Raw genomic sequence first — 16,452 nt, 5'->3', positions numbered from 1 at the left:
AAATCTGTCAGTCTCTATAGTTTTGTTTTGTTTTGTTTTGTTTTGTTTTTTTCCAATTGTGGTGAAAGACACGTAACAGAACATTTACCATCTCAACCATTTCCGAGTCTATGCTCAGTGGTCTTAAGTATATTCACACTGATTGACATAGATTTCCAGAACTTTTTCATCTTGTAAAACTTAAATTCTATACCCATTAAACAACCCTCCCTGTCTCCAGCCCCGGCAACTGCCATTCTACCTTCAACTTCTGTCAATTTGACTACTCGGGACACCACATATAAGTGGAATCCTACAGTATTTATGCTTCTATGACTAGCAGTTTCACTTCGCAGAATGTCCTCAAAGTTCATCCATGTCGTAGCACCTGACAGGATCTCCCCCCTTTTTAAGGCTCAGTAATATTCCGTCGAACACATACACCACATTTTGTTTGTTCATTCACCCACTGATGGGCACGTGGGTCGCCCCTGCCGCCTGGCGATCGTGAACAGTGCCGCTACGAACATGGGTGTGCAAATGATCTCGAGACCCTGCCTTTATCGTTTTTTGGAGAGATAATTCCTCTGCTCTTCAGAAAATACGACCATCGAAAATAACTTGAAAATGAGCCCTTTTAAAATTTAAATTCTTTGCAGAGAGCTGAGTTTCCTTCACAGTAAATACTTTGGGGCAGTACCCTGATGGCGGGGTTAGTGATACGGTGGGACTGGCAACCGCTACCTCTGCCTCTGAACAGGCATCTTACCCTCAGCCACGGTTGACCTATTTTCTCCCCATTCAAAAGCTTCCGGTGTGAGCGCTTCATTCTTTCCTTTCCATGTGCCTCTGCTTCCACCCTATGACCTTCTTTTCCCTAAACAGATAAAAGTCTTGACCTGTCCGGGGCCCACCCCCATCTCTACCTGGAGGGGACCACCACCTGCCTCACCTCATTGGTTATCATTATTACGTCACCCAGATCAATCACTGGGCACTCGCACTGTTGTAACTGTCGCTTTGATCATTCGTTACACTTTGTTAGTCCTCATCAGATCCAGGCCCCGCTAATCGGAAACAGCGGCCTTCCCAAGGCAAGGCAACCTGGTGACCAGGGGCAATTACCACATTGTTTGGTTTCTAAATTAGTCCCTTCTTGGTGCTCTGATCACCATCAGGAGGCTGGTGATTCGGGAACCCAGGGGGTGCCTGCTGTCCTTACCTCCCGTGGCCAGCCCGGCTTCACACATATCCCGACGGCAGTTCCCGCCGAGGGTGACCCCAGTGGGGCCTGAGAAACACAGTCTCTGACCTAGACGCTTAGCCTCCTCATGACAGAAAGTCCTTCCTGGGACTTCTCATCCCCGGGCACTGACACACGAGACAATTCCCATCGAAGCGGACTCCTCTGTGAGAAGCTTTGGGTCTCGCCCTCGACACTGTCCCCACCACGGCAGAGTCCCAGGCTCAACAGCAGCCCGGTTCCTTCCGGCCCACACCTAGGAGGGGCCGGGAGTGGGAGCGAATGCACGGGGACAGCTGCCAGGCTTCCAGATAACCGAGCAGGCGGCCAGGCTTCTACTGTAGCTCAGATGCCAGGGGCCAGCCTTGGAGGAAGGTTTGAGGAGACCACGTGCAGGACCCTGAAGGGAAATTACACCATCTTCCAGCACATCATTTTCCTCAATGGCAGTGCTCCCCAAACTTCAGGAACTTAGGTAGTGCTTTCCTGATTTTTATCGTACACAATACTCTTTTTTTTTTATATTATTTTAACAGATCATTTACAAGAAAACATACTTTGCAGGGGAAGCAAGTATTTCTTGTGTTTCATTCAGCAATGTCTAAAAATATCATGTATTCCCACCTCAACCGGCACCCTGCCCCAGCGGTTAGCCCCGGGGCAAGGTGCAGGTGAATGCCCATCATCCAGCTGTAATTTCTGTCATGACTTGGGGTGGCACAGCTTGGTGGCCCCCAAATAGCATGATCTGGATTTGCCAGGTTACTATTGCTAATGAGCCATGGAGGCTTATTCCTGCTTATTCCTGGAGGCCCTGCCTTGGAGGAACCACTTTGATGGTTCAATGCCAGGCTGTGTAGAATAGGAGGAAGCTTTTGGGGCAGAGCACTTTCTTAGCTACCTTTGGAGCTTATCTTCTGGTGCTTGACGGATGCCTCCTGGAGCTGATGCTCATTCTCCCCATCCTCTCTCTACATCCGCCACCTACCCCCTCTGTGACCTGCATCAGCTCTCATACTTGTATTGGCCAACAGAGTGGCATTCCTCCGAAACAAAGCTTTTACTCCCAAAATGTCCACCTGGGGACCTTCAAACTGTATCCCAGCACATCTCAAGTTTGCTGGCTTCGATTTCATGTGGCTTTCCATGGCCAGAGTCAGAGCAGTCGTAAGCTACTCTTGACGAGCGCCTGGATGGAGGGATTTCAGTTTCTACGAGCAGATCTCATAGCAAGTCTACAAGAAGAAATGCGCGCAGCTCCCGCTCTCCCTCTTCCGTCTCCGAAGCTGCAGTTAGCAGGAGGCATGTAGCTCAAGCATGCCTTTTGATTTAAGGTAAAAAAGGAGAGATTTTGTTTTTCACTAAGGCAGAATAGATCTTAATGTAGTAATTGAATTTAGTTCTATTTAGTCTAGTTTGATGGAGTAGATCTAGAGTTGGGAGGGAAGAATTGACATTGTTTAATACTTAACAGATGGATAGAAAACAAAAAGTTTAGGAGATAAGAATGTCAGAAGGTTACCAGCTGCTGTGGGTATATGGTAAAATGAATTTATTTGAAAGCTTAGCTGATGTTTATTAACACATGCCTCTCTTTCCATTATATTTTAGATTCACAAATTATTCGGAGGAAGAGCTCTTATTTTCAGCTAAATCTTGATTAGGTTGCTGTGTTCTGGAAAGGTGTATTCGTGTTTCAGGTGAGGTGTACTTCACTACGTAAGGAGATGTTTCTGCTCTTTGAGCGGTGGAATATTTGGAGAGCAATCTGGTAGCATGTTAACTCCATGAAGCAAGAGCCATTGCTTTCTATTCTCAAATGTGGGTGTCTGAAGATCACTAAACAATCACGGGAAGTTAAGCAAACCTCCCGACATATGCACTAATTTTCATGATGTGAAATTCCACTTCTAAGATAGTTCGTTAGGCAAGGGCTACCTCTGTATTCTGGCGAGGGTAGATTTGCCATTGAAAATGTAGGGAATTGATCCACTGGAAGCCTGCGAATAGCAGCCTCTTGGCACCAACTCCTCTTGTATTGTGTCTTGTATCTAATATGAAGCCAGTCAAATCGGCTGCAGGCATTGAGAGATGATGTGAGCCTGACAGGGGAGCTTAGCATTTGGAACCTTCAGAGAGTCTGTGGCAGTGACTTCCTCAGGGATGTTGGTCAACACTTAACCCATGGATTCAGTCTCCCCAGCTTCCTGGTGGAGATTCAGTTGCTTAACTATTTAGCAGGGGTTCTTTAAAAAGCAGTGAATTACTCATTGCCTGAAAAGCGGTTTGAAGACACACTAAGTACCATTGTGGTTAAATTGAGGAAGGCTACTTTCATGTACACCTTCTGTAAAAACCATTAGATAATTCTTTGGGTCAAAAGGACAATGCATTAGGATAAATAAGTACGAAATAAGAGAAGTCATCGAATAGAAAGTGGAACACTTGACAGGAACTCCACGTGTGGTAGGATGGATTGGTTCTAGGGTTACATGGGATTGCCAAAGGAAAATAGATTTGTGAGGAGGGCAGTAGGAGGGAGAAGGATGGGCAGGCTATTGATGAAAAACCTGGCTAAACAATTGAAGCTCCAGGAACTTAAATATAAAACCAAACATGATATTTCCTTAAAGCACCAGCTCTTTAGGCCTTGGAAGCAAGTCATATCCAATCAACACTTATTTGTTGGGCGTCTGCGATGCATTTATTACCGTGTTAGGATTTGTGAGAAAAACTAAAGGGTGAGAAATAAGGGGTCTCAGACTTTAAGAAATTTATAAACTCATTGGGAAGCCAAGGGTTACATACAGTAAGAAACTCTTAAGACAGCAATACAGTCAAGCAGTGTAATCAAGGACAAATGCTAAGTTTTATGGAGAAGGATGCATCAGTGAAGGCTGCAGTTCTTATTAATAGAAACCTTGGGGTAATTGCCAAAGACTTTACAGGAAGGTGGTGTTTGACCTAGCTAGGTCTTGAAGGGTTTTACTGTTCACCAATTTTAGATGGAAAATTCTTCCACTTTAAGCCATTTCTGTTTCAGACCAAGACGGTTATTTCTCATTCTTCCTTTACAGATTCTTCTACTAATTCCCTTTTAAATATTGGCATTCGTCAAGTTTTATACTTGAGCACATTCCTTTTCTACTCACTAAACCAAACACTATCAATACCGATGGGTTAAAAACTTAAATGAGAACAGAAAATAGGTAACAAAAGAGGAGTCCAGTAGATAGGATGCAATAAGAAGTTATGGGACTTGTGGTAAAGGAAGAGTTTTTGTCTGCCTAAAGGTATTCAGATTTAAGTTTGCACACACACATACACACACACACACACACAGAGTCTTGTTCAACAAATCACCTCTAGCAGCTGGGATCTGGGTTGCCAGTGGGTGATTTATGATCTAACTACTAAACTTTTCCAAAACACTGCTTTCTAAACCTGAGCTCTTCTCCCGAGTTTCATACTGATTCTTCTGAATATCTAACAGCCATCTGCACAGAAGTCCCCCCAGATATCTTAAATCAGGAGTTGGTAAACTATAGTCTGTGGGCAAATGCAACCCACTCCCTCCCCCCATTTTACTGAAACAGAACCACACACCTTTGCATATTGTCTATGGTCGTCTTTACCCCTCAGACGTGGAGGTGAACACTTGTAACAGAGATTACATAGCCAATGAAGCCCAAAATATTCACTTTCTGATACTTTATATAAAAAGTTTGCCAAACCCTGCCTTAAAGCAACATGTTCCCAGATGGACTCATGCTCTTCTCCCCCATACCAACTGTCTATGTACTTTGGAGTCCCTCTGGTTCTTTCTTCTATCCTTCTTTCCTCATCTCAAGATCTGCCAACACCTGACATTGCTCCTACCTCTCCTCATCCTTACATGAACATCACGTTTACATGTTTATAAAAACAAATCTGGTTGGGGTGCCTGAGTAGCTTAGTTGGTTAAGTGTCTGACTCTTGATTTCAGCTCAAGTCATGATCTCAGGGTCAAGAGACCAAGCCCCGCGTCAGGGTCTGTACCGGGTGTGGAGCCTACTTAAGATTCTCTCCCTCTCCCTCTGCCCCTCATCCTGGCTCTCTTTCTCTCTAAAAACAAAACAAAATAAAACCCATAGATCTGATCATGTCACTTCCTTAACTAGAATCCTTCAATGATGCCCTGTTTCCTCCCAGATAAAGCACTTATTTCCAATGGTACAATCCCTTTTCTCATTTATATCCCTACCAACATGTTAGCTTCATCTCTTTCCATTCTCCCACTTGCCCTCTGAAGTCTATCTTACTAGTGTACTTATCATTGCCTTGGATGAATCATTCTCTCCCCCATGCCTCTGAGAGATGCACATAATGTTCTTTTATCTCTTGGTTTTCTATCTGAGGAACATAGTTATCAAAATTCAACTTTAGCATAATTTCCATCGTAGCACTGTCCCACCCCGAACTGTCTCCTCCCTCTGCCCTGTGCACTGGCCCTCTTCTTCTGATTCTGTATTGTAAAGCACCTAACTCTGTTAGAATATGTCTCAAATTATGTTTAGTTCTAATTACATTCAGTTCTTTCTCTCTGCTTTAGGTGTGAACTCCCTGAGAGATCCTGTCATATATATATATATGTGTGTGTGTGTGTTGTCATAATGCTCACCAAAGATTAGGTGCTCAATAAATGTTCAGTGAGTTTTTGAAGCTGATTATAAGTCAATAAGTCTTTAATAAACAAAGATTAATCTTTGATACATAAAATATTTGCTGAAGGACCAACAATCCTGGACATAAGTTGTAAATACAAGTCTATGATCGATACATTAATTCAGTAGAAGAGAGACCCTTTAGAAATGCAAATTACACCATATTATTCTAACTCTTAATGCCTTCCATGGTTTCCTCTGCACTCAGAATTAAAACTCAAAAGCTTTGAGGTAACCAACATCAAGCTTGATTCAGCAGTCCAGCCTCTTGCCACCCCTTCCTAACTTATCACATTCTAGGCACACTGGTCTTTCTCTATTTCTCAAAAGCACCACTCTTTTCTGCGTTTGGGGTCATGGTACCTGCCTTCCATTTTCCATGAAGACTCTTCCACTCTTCCTCTGGCCAAATCCCATTCATCCTGTCACAGTCCAAAGGTCGTGTTCCTTGGAGGGGCTTCTCTGCCCTAGAATTCTCTGCTCAAAGTGCCTGGTCTTTTCCATTCAAGTGCTCACTACTATTTACAATAGCATGCTTGTTTGTTGGTTGGTGTGCTTAACATCTGTTACTTTTCCATGTTATGGGAAACTCGCTATGGGCAGAAGTTTTGCTCAGTATTGGCATTGCTAGCACATGCCAGGTGCTCCATGAGGATTTTCCAAATAAATAAGTGCAAAATGGAATATTTTGGATATTTTTCTGGATATTTTTGAATAGAGAGGGAGGTGGTTAGATTTGTTGACAATATGCAGGACAGACCAGAGTGAGCAAGGATTAACAGAAGAAGGAAGAAGCATTAGGAAGCCCTAGCCTCTAGGTGAGGCAAAAGTATTTCAGAACAACTGTGATGAAGTGGGGATGGGAAGGAAGAGGCAAAATTATCACTCTTTTCAAATTCTATTCTTTTCTACCAGGAAAACTCAAGAGAAAAACCTCTAAGGATGAATAAAAAAGTTAAACAAGTTGGTCGTTTTCAAAAATCTGTGTAATAATAGCATCATAGTTTTCCTACATAGTAACAACTAGTTTTAAAAAAAGATGAATGGATAAAGAAGATGTGGTTTATGTATACAATGGAATATTCCTCAGCCATTAGAAATGACAAATACCCACCATTTGCTTCAACGTGGAGGGTATTATGCTGAGTGAAGTAAGTCAATCGGAGAAGGACAAACATTATAAGGTCTCATTCATTTGGGGAATATAAATAATAGTGAAAGGGAATAGAAGGGAAGGGAGAAGAAATGTGTGGGAAATATCAGAAAGGGAGACAGAACATAAAGACTCCTAACTCTGGGAAATGAACTAGGGGTGGTGGAAAGGGAGGAGGGCGGGGGGTGGGGGTGAATGGTGACAGGCACTGAGGGGGACACTTGACGGGATGAGCACTGGGTGTTATTCTGTATGTTGGAAAATTGAACACCAATAAAAAATAAATTCATTATAAAAAATAAAATAAAATAAAAAAGATACAATGAAAAAATATTTCATTTGAACTGACAAAAAAAGTAAAGTTATGAATAAACTAAATAAGAAATACACGATAGACCTTTAAAAAAGCATAGGAAAGTTATGAAGAAGACTTCAGTAAATATCAATCTTACTCAAAGTGAATTATACTCTTATTAATCTATGTATAAACATAAAGCAATTCTTTTCAAAGTGCTCAGTGGATTTTTACAAATTTGGCAGAGATGATTTTGAAGTTCATGTGAATGAATACATTTTTTCAGAGATTTTTATTTGAGAGAGAGTATGCACATGCATGCACTCACACCAGCAGGAGGGGAGGTGGTGAGGGGCAGATGGGGGAGGGAGAAGGACAAGCAGATTCTGAGCTGAGCACGGAGCTGGACATGGGGCTCAATCCCATGACCCCAGGATCATGACTGAAGCCAAAATCAAGAGTCGGACGCCCAACCGATTGAGCCACCCAGGTGCCCCTGAGTCAATGTTTAAGAATAACAAGAACCCTATTAAAAAAGGAAGAGGAAGAAGCTGTCTTTTTACATATTAACAATTTTAAGCTATAACAACATAAAATGGCAATTCATGCAAGAATAGCCAAAGGGAATATTGAACCAAACTGAAAATCCAGAAATGAATCTAAGCATTTATAAAAGATTTTAATATGATATTTCCAATCACTCAGGCAAGGATAAACTATTCAATAAACAATTTTGATATACTGTAAAAATGGTGGAAAAATTTAAGTTACATCTCCATCTATACCAAAAATCATTTTTTGAAAGTGTTTATTTATTTGAGAGAGAGAGAGAGAAAGAAAGTATAAGCAGGGGTGAGGGAGAGAAGCAGAATCCCTGATGAGCAGGGAGCCCAGGACTCCAGGGTCTCACCTGAGCCAAAGGTAGATGCTTAACTGACTGAGCCACCCAGGCACTCCTAAAAAGTATGTGTGTGTGTGTGTGTGTGTGTGTGTGTGTGTGGCACATATATATAAACATAGTACATATACTATAGATTATGCTATTGGATAATGTATTTAAATGAAACCATTAATATAACTAATATTCCTATGATCTTTTGATGGGAAAATACTTTCCATAATAGCACCAAAGACAGCAATATTAAAGAAAAACTCATTTATTCCACCATGTAAATATTTAAAAATTCTTTCTTAGAAAACAACAGGAAGGTTAGAAGAAAAATGGTAGTCTGGAAAAGTATTGGCAACATTTATAATAAAGTTTCACATCCCTAACAGATAAAGAACTCCTAAAATTCACACTTTTAAATGGCTTTCTCAAAAATTGATAAGAATAAGCAATTAACATATACACACATACAAGAAAAGAAATACAGATGTTTCACAGCCTAAGAAAAAGTTTAATTTTACTAGTAATCAAAGAAATGCAAATGATAGAAGTAGCAAGATATAATTTTCACCCACCTACTGACAAAACCAACACTGAATGATAAATTAACATCCATTAATAACCATACTGCTGAGGATGATATAAATCGCCAGAACTTCCCTAGAGGGTAGTTTCGAAAGCCTCAAAAACATATAAAGAGTATAAGCCTTTGGAATCACAAATCCCTTCCCAGAAAACTTTCCTCCCCAAAGTAAACTGCATAAATGAAATCTTTTTTGACTCATTTCTGCATTACACCGAGCACCCGCCAGGTTCCGAGCACTGCCGCTGAGGGGGAGACACGGGGCTGAACGGGGAAGAGATTATAACCCCTGTCCTCCGGGAGTCTGCGTCCTCCTAGGGAACACAGGCAGTGAATAACCGGGATCGAGTCCCACATCGGGCTCCTGCATGGAGCCTGCATCTCCCTCCCCCTCTGTCTCTGCCTCTCTCTCTCTGTGTCTCATGAATAAATGAATAAAATCTTAAAAAAAAAAAAAAAGGAATCAGACACATAAATACAACAACCAGGGATTGTCGTGCTAGGAAGAAAAGAGGCACGGAGGCCGTGACAGTCAGGGAAGGCTTTTCCTAAGAGATGTCATTTAAGCCAAGAGCTGAAGGCTCCCAAGGAAATACTTACGCAAAGAGCCAGGCAGAGAAAAGAGCAATAGCCTCTCGGAGGAGAGAGCCTGGCACCTTGAAGAACTGACAGAGAAGCTGGAGAAGAGCAACCCCAGGTCGGATGGAAGGACGGGGCAGGGGTAGGAGTGGGGTGTCAATGGCAGTGAGGGGTGACATGGGCACTGGCCATTCAAACAGGGCTTTGGGGGCCATGAGAAGTAGTTTGGGTTGTGTTCTACCTACAACGGGAAGCCACTGAAGGTTTTAATGGAGGGAAGGAGTGGGGTCTAATCTGTACTTTAAGAATTTTCCTTGGTGGCTACGTGGAGAATGAATCGAAGGGGCAGGGGGGCAGGGGGGAGGCAAGCAAGAAGGAAAGCAAGAAGACTGTTGGCGAGGTGATGACGAAGTCGGGCAGGGATGTGATGCTGGAGACGTGAGGTGAGATAGGCCCGGTCTACACTGCCACAACATTTAGGAAAGACCTCCGTGTTCTGCGAGGGAGGACGTACTAAATAAGATCATGAGCTCCTTATCAAGGCTGAGTGGTCGGAAACAACGCTGCAGGCAGCAGGCACCTTTTGAATCTGAGTGAATAAACTGATAAAGGACCAAGCTGAACACATGAGGACATGATTGGTGGCACCAAGTCTTGAGGAGACATGAGGGGTATAACCAAAAGCCAAGGTGAAACAGTGAGTACCCCTCGGCAACGAAAGTCGCTTCTTCCCAGGCTGACCCCAGGTTCTGGAGGCCCAGGACATTTCCAGTTGGCTGCGCCTACACCGTCCTAGTGCGTTATGTCCTTATGTAAGCATCGCTGCGCCCCCTTGCACTCTCAGAAGTGTCCTGGGTTCGAAAGAGGAACCTATGGCCACTCTACAGTGTGTCACCAGTAACAGGAATCAAGGGAGAGCAGAGCGGTGGTGTCAACAGCGGTGTCAACCGTAGTCAACAGCGGACAGACGTTCAGCGAGGGCAGTGAGAGAGCCCAGAGAAGTGAGCTCCGCACCAGAGTAAAGAAGGATGTCAGGGCACCAGCCTGCGGTAGGGCGGGCTGGGGTCTTGAGCAGAGTGGAATAGAAAAGACCAGTAGCCCCCGTGAGGGAGAACTCCCAGGGAGCCCGGGCATGAGCACGGAGGTCACGGACAGATGTCATCTATGTCACCTACACCCCCAGCCCTCATCTTTGAGTAGTAATGTTCATAACTGAGACTCAACAAAGAAGGGTTTGGTGACCTCCGGTATCACGGGTGTGGTGTGCTTACATGTGTGTTCTTGAAAACGGGAAAACCGTGTATCCGAAATCCTTTTCGTCAGAATACTCAGAAAAATCAGAACCCCTCATTCAATCCTTCTGAATAATACCAATTCCTTCTATCGATAGTCACGAATTTCATTTTTCATCTTCCTTGCTTCTTCAACAAATTCTTGTGTATCAACTAGGACACAACTTGGACTTTATCCCTGTGAGACAGCATGAGACTGGTCCCACCCTATACTGTCCATATGTCTACAGTCCCACTTCCCCTCCTAATGATAAAGTCTGTAAAGACAGACACGCTTTCCAAAGCCTTTTTCTTTCACACACTCATGCACAGATTCTCTCTTCTCCCTCTCCCAGTCTCTCTCTCCCTCCCTCTCCCAGTCCCTTTCTTCAACAAGCATGCATTACCTCTTTTTTCTTTTAATATTTCTGTGTTTTCCTATATCCTCCGAGGCTAGCATATCAGATGTTTCTTAAAAAAAAGAACACAAAACACTATGCACACCAAGGTTTAAATGCAAGCGTTAACAGAAGCTTTGTTCGTAGTTTTTCCAAACGGGGGACAATCAGAAGATCCATCAATGAATAAGTGAATGATGGCATGTCCATGCGATGGAACTGTACTCATCAGTATAAAGGAACTGATATGTGGAGCGATATGAATGAGTCTCAAAAGCATGATGCTGAGCGAAAGGAGTCAGAGTCAGAGGGTTGCAGAAAAAGCAAAATTATGGAATTTCAAAATGGATTACTTGGGGGGCTAGGGTTGAAGAGAGGGGACTGACTACAAGGGGAATGAGGAAATTCTGAGGGTGTTTTAAACACTCTCCACATCGTGATTGTTCCATGGCTGCGTATGTTTTTCACAAATGCAATGATGTGTATGTGCAGGAAGGATAAATTTTATTATATACAAATTGTACCTTAATAAATCTAACGGCTGAAGACTTCCAACAGATTAGTTTTTGCTTTTTTAAAAAATTTTATTAATTTACTCATGAGAGACACAGAGAGAGAGAGAGAGGCAGAGACACAGGCAGAGGGAGAAGCAGGCTCCATGCAGGGAGCCCGATGTGGGACTCGATCCCAGGTCTCCAGGATCACACCCTGGGCTGAAGGTGGCGCTAAACCGCTGAGCCCCCCCGGGCTGCCCAGTTTTGCTGTCCTGAGCGCATGAACATTCACAGAAAACAAGGGGAGGGAATAAACAAGAGGAGGGAAGAAAGAGACTGACAGGATGGAAAAGGGAGTGAGATATTTGTTAAGATTCCTTGTAGAGCAGGGTAATTCCTAGTTGACTGTAACGGAAGTATGGAAATGGACTGCCCCAAATTGCCAGCTACACATCAGGGACATATTAAAGAAATATAGAAGATCTACCATCAAATTTGAGAAGGTCCCCCAAGTAGGAATAAATAAAATGCACTTAGAATAAAAGTTGTATCATTATAGAATAAAACAAAACAAAAAACAAAAAAAAACCCATCGATGCCTCTTCTCACTTAGGACAGAGCTCTATTACAAACCCTCTCCAGGCCAGAAGACTCGCGCTGATGTACGCCGCTGTCTTGGAACAAAACAGACACGCTCAGGCCAACCCTCCCCACCACCGCCCTGCAACCATAGCCTAGAGCCAAGGACACAGTAGTGGCTAACTCTGTCCCCGGCACCAAACTCTTTAAAGACACAGCCACGCAAAGGCATTACCAGTTGAGGTCATGGTCAGAAAAAAAAAAAAAAAAAAAAGAGGGGTAACTTGTGTTTTTGCCATTTAGAGGGTGTAAGTAAAATTAATACACAGGATTATATGTGAAATCCACATATGGCATTAGATCCCTTTTTCAACCAGAAAGTGGAGCCACACTTGGAAACACTTGGGGCCTGTATTATACGAGTCCAAAGACAGCACAGAAAATACCGGTATTGAGGTAAATAATGGCAATCGAGCAGAAGGAGGCTGTCTAACTTGAGAGATGGTTTGGCTTCTGGAAGGCCAAGACTTGACTGTGTAAAATCCATCCCCGCTCAGCCCCATCTCCCAACCCCACCCCCAACCTCTCTCTTGAACACTCACATTAGTGTTTTGGCTTCTTGCCTGAGAACTTGAAAATGAAGGGATAAAAAGTGAGCTTAATGTTCTTTCCTAGGCATAAGTCCCCTTTCTTCTTTAACACAGGCCCAGAAGCTCCACTGGGGATTAAAGAGTAAGAATCCAGTATTTTTAATAGAATGATTTGAGGGCAGCATCATAAGGATTTAGTGGGAGCCATTAGAATAGGGGCCCCTTTTGGTCTCTGAGGTCTGTTCTGCAGACTTTGGACATACTGTTTTCACATATGGGAAAATGCAGGTAGAATTTTCTTTCCAATCTTAACATTCTCTGGTTAAATCATATGCTTGCCTTTCTCAGGCACTTCTGTCCAAATATGTTTTCCTAATGAGGCATTATATTCCTATGAAATCAAGCAGTTTTTCCTCAAAAAGAGTATTTTGGTTTTGTTTTTAAAAAAAAAAAAAAAAAAAAAAAGACCAGACCCTGTTAGTTTATGGACAATAACATTGTTATTTTAAAAACAGTATATGATGATACTCCCAAATGTTGGCAGCCATCAATTTTAATTTACTTGTTTCAAAAACACATTTTTGGGACATGGTTCCCCAAAGAATTTACAATATGGGGTAGGTTTCCAGGCTAGCCCATACGATTGTGTCTAATTAAATGGGGTGGGGGGAGCCTGTAATAATACTATAGTAATGGTCAAGGAAAAATAAAGCTAAAAGCTTTGAAATTATTGAGATAAAATGATATGCAAGAGGACAAAGCCCAGAAAGATTACAGAAAAAAAATCAAATTAAACACAACAAAAAAAAAAATCCAAAGCATTTTTAAATCCTAAATCCTCTTTAAAAAGCGACTAAATTGGAGAAAGAGGCTTTAGACAGACTTATATAGAGATTTAGTGGGGGGGCGGGGATTTCAGGAACTTTTAGGGGTTGAGAAATTAATAGTATTGTTCTTTATTAAATTATATTCCTATCAAAACGAGCAGACTTCCTTTTTGTTGGTGCTACAGACTGCCAATACTAGACTTCACTTGGTGGCCGCTTATGGGGAGGTGGATAGGAAGAGAAAAACGGAAAAGCAGAGGTGCTCCTGAGGCCAGAGAAGGTAGTGGATTTCTTGCAATCTTCTGTCATTAGGTGAAAACAAAGTCCCTTCCCTTCCTTTCTACACATTTTCCCCAGGTGGCCTCTTTGTCACCCGTGGATTTACTTACTGATTATAAACCGGGGACTTTTACATTTGTTCCTCAAGCTCACACCATCTTTCTAAACTTCAGAACTACCTCGTGCGGCCTCATACAAGCACTGAGTTGTCCCACAGAAGAATCGAGTGGCATCTGCCCAGCAAGTACCCTCATTCCCCTCGGAGTTCCCTCCTGTCCCCCTACCCTCAGAAGACAAGAGAGACAAAGCCCTTCTATCCTTCCCATCTTAATTGATAGCAATGCTCCCCACCGTAATCAGCCCTCAGATCCTCTCAAATCCTCCCATCCAGCATCTCCCAACTCGGCTCCATCCGTCCCATCCCCAGCCCTACGGGGCAATAACCCACTTACTGCAGTAACTGATCCTTGCCCCTTGCAGGCCATTTTCTAGATGCCAACAAAGTGATCACTGCTCGGTTCAAAATCCTTCAGGGTCTCTCCATGACGTACGTACAACAGGGCCGCACGAGGGCCGTGCAGGGTGAGGGGAGGTGGTGCAAGAGCGTGTTGGTCAGATTCCTGGGCCCTGCCCTGGGACAGTGGAGTCTGAATCTTTAGGGGAAGGGGGGTTGGGTAAGACCTAGAGGTTTGCATTTTCAAGCAAGTTGGGATGATTTTTAATTACACTCATGTCTGAAAAGCATGCATGTAAGAGACGACGTCGACTCCCTTGCCCATGGTGCAGGGTCCTCCACGCTCCCCCAGCCTGTCCACACACGCTCAAGCCTCATCCCACTCCACCCTGGCACTACCTGCTCTTGCACCTGCACGGTGCTGTTTCCCAGTATCCTTGGATGCATCCCTGCCCGGAGTGCCCCTCCTGCCCCCATCTCCCTGGTGAACAGGATTCACCTTTCAAATCCCAGCAGAGCCTGGCAAACTGAAGCAGAGACAAGTAATTATTTGTGCCAAGGTTTCTGAGGGTGCTCCTGGCAATTCTTAGGGTGCATTTCAGAATCATTTCCTATTTTCCTTTGGTTGCCATTAAAGATATCACCAGAAATCCTCTGTTCCCCAACCCTTATTTAAGAAGAGAACCAGCAATCCCACTAAAAAACAGGACATAAAAATAAGCTCACACCTGCCCCCATTGACATTTACACTAGGGCCACATCTGAGCCATGTAGAAACGGCCTTTTTTTTTTTTTTTTTTTTTTAATGGCTTTGTAAAAGGAAAGACCCTCAAAAAGCAAGAATAATCATTATTATTTGTTCTAAAAATCCAAATGTATATTTTTCCATCCTTTTTATTTACAATATAAAGTGCTTTTCTCAGTAAATCAACAAATATGAGTATTCATGTCACCAAGTGCTGATGATTAAAAATAATTACTTTAATGGTAGCTGGCCCGATGCCAAACATGATCAGGTTTTGCATTTCAAGCATGATCGTGGATAATTTACATCTCCTTTCGCACCAATACCCTACCATTCTTAATGGATTCTATTTTAGTTTTTATGAATTAATAGAAATTTAGTGCCTAATTCTCTATGTTATAGTCCACCATTTGCTTTTAGAATCCACAAAATTATCTTTTTTTTTTTTTAAACTCAGGACGGCCTGACATCACATAATTCAAGTTTTTTATTTAAAATGTTTAGCTATCTGCCTTCCACAAGTCCAGATAAGAGGCACAAGAATGGGACAAAATGGAAAAGAAAATCAGGACCGTGTCTCACACCTCCAAGGAAACCTCTTCTTTATCGCAAGGGGACTTTTGTGACCAAGGTGGCATGCTGTCTCTTTCACAGATGAAGTGTAGGACCCCTCAAAAATCCCAGCCACAGCCTGAGGGGCCTGGAATCTTAACTACATGGGGATCCCTCAGGGTGAGAGAAGATGGGGCTGCCTCTTTTCATGTTTCTTATTCCTTTGAGGTCTCGTGTATAATGAAGATATGTCAAAACAGGGTTACTAAGAATTGTAGCAGGTTTTTAAAATGTTTACGTTTAACAAGTTAGCACTTTTATGAAAAAAATGCGGTATAATTGTGTTATTCAGAAGATAATTATAGGTTTATTAACAAGACACGTATTAATACATGGTACCCTAAAGGCAGTGTGGTCCAGTCACAGGAATTCTAGTTTCAGTCTGTAGAATTTTTTCCATCTTATGAATCTCTGTGACACTGTATGTACAAATAACAGTTTAGAGTCATTTGAAGGTAATGTCAAAAGTAAAATTTTGATGTCCCACGTGAATATGAGGACTGGATCCTTGGTCTCCCTACTAGACAGATTTTTGTAAATATAGGTCAAGGACATGCACCTTAAAATGTATTAATTGTTGAAAAGGTCGGGGGGGGTGGTAAGGGAGGAATTCCCAAGGATTTGGTTCAAGAGTTGTGGCTGTAGTAAGCAGAGAAGACTCAGAAATGTCATCAGGTAACAGGGAGGCCCCACTGGTGATGGGGAGAGGGAACAGATGGGTTAAATGAGCAAAGGTGCTCTAAGCATGGATAAACCCACGGTAACCCTATTGTAAACAT

The 16,452-nt window shown here is 42.8% G+C and overlaps 1 long non-coding RNA gene across 1 annotated transcript in view; it reads right to left on the bottom strand.

Moving 5' to 3' along the window:
* LOC144324293 (uncharacterized) overlaps positions 1-16,452 on the bottom strand; it is a 345,086-nt gene that overhangs the window by 39,776 nt on the left and 288,858 nt on the right. The gene's annotated exons all lie outside the window — the stretch shown is intronic.

This window comes from Canis aureus, chromosome 11 (assembly GCF_053574225.1).
Source record: "Canis aureus isolate CA01 chromosome 11, VMU_Caureus_v.1.0, whole genome shotgun sequence".
NCBI lineage: Eukaryota > Metazoa > Chordata > Mammalia > Carnivora > Canidae > Canis > Canis aureus.
The sequence above is the reverse complement of the archived record's forward strand: the minus strand, read 5'-3'. Positions and strand labels throughout refer to the sequence as shown.